The sequence below is a fragment of the Aptenodytes forsteri genome, unplaced genomic scaffold, assembly GCF_000699145.1.
Source record: "Aptenodytes forsteri isolate BGI_AS27 unplaced genomic scaffold, ASM69914v1 Scaffold159, whole genome shotgun sequence".
Classification (NCBI taxonomy): domain Eukaryota; kingdom Metazoa; phylum Chordata; class Aves; order Sphenisciformes; family Spheniscidae; genus Aptenodytes; species Aptenodytes forsteri.
Genome location: NW_008794747.1, coordinates 974,979 through 975,508, shown reverse-complemented (window position 1 = coordinate 975,508; position 530 = coordinate 974,979).

The window sequence follows — 530 nt, the reverse complement described above, 5'->3', positions numbered from 1 at the left end:
TATGGAAGACATTCCAGCCTGACCAACTCTGGATGACCTCGTTCATACTGTGCCAGAGCTCAGTTTTGGTGGAGCTTTGGAATGTGTCCGGACCTATTTTGCAGACTGCATCTAGGCAGTATGTGCGTCATTCTTTACCAAAGAAAAGGAGAGGTGGTTACGTGTTTCCTATTGCTCTGAAAACCTTCCAGCTTCTCTTGCATCAGCAGAGGCCTCAACAAAAAAATAGCTTTGTGGCCTTGTCACTTATGTGAGTCCCGTCCTTTGAGGACTTAGAGAGGGAACAGGGGGGAGTCCTTGTCCTTGTTCTCTTCCAGTGACAAACCCGCTCACCATAAAGTGACACTATAGTGTATCACTTTACTGTATCAAGACACGCTACTTAAAATGTTAGCCACCAAAATTGAGGAATTTCTGTTATTTCGCTCAGGCTTTTTACTATCTAATCTACAATCCTTAAATACAGCTTTCTGATGTGTTGTGGTTTAACCTCAGTCGGCAACTGAGCACCACACAGCCACTCGCTCACT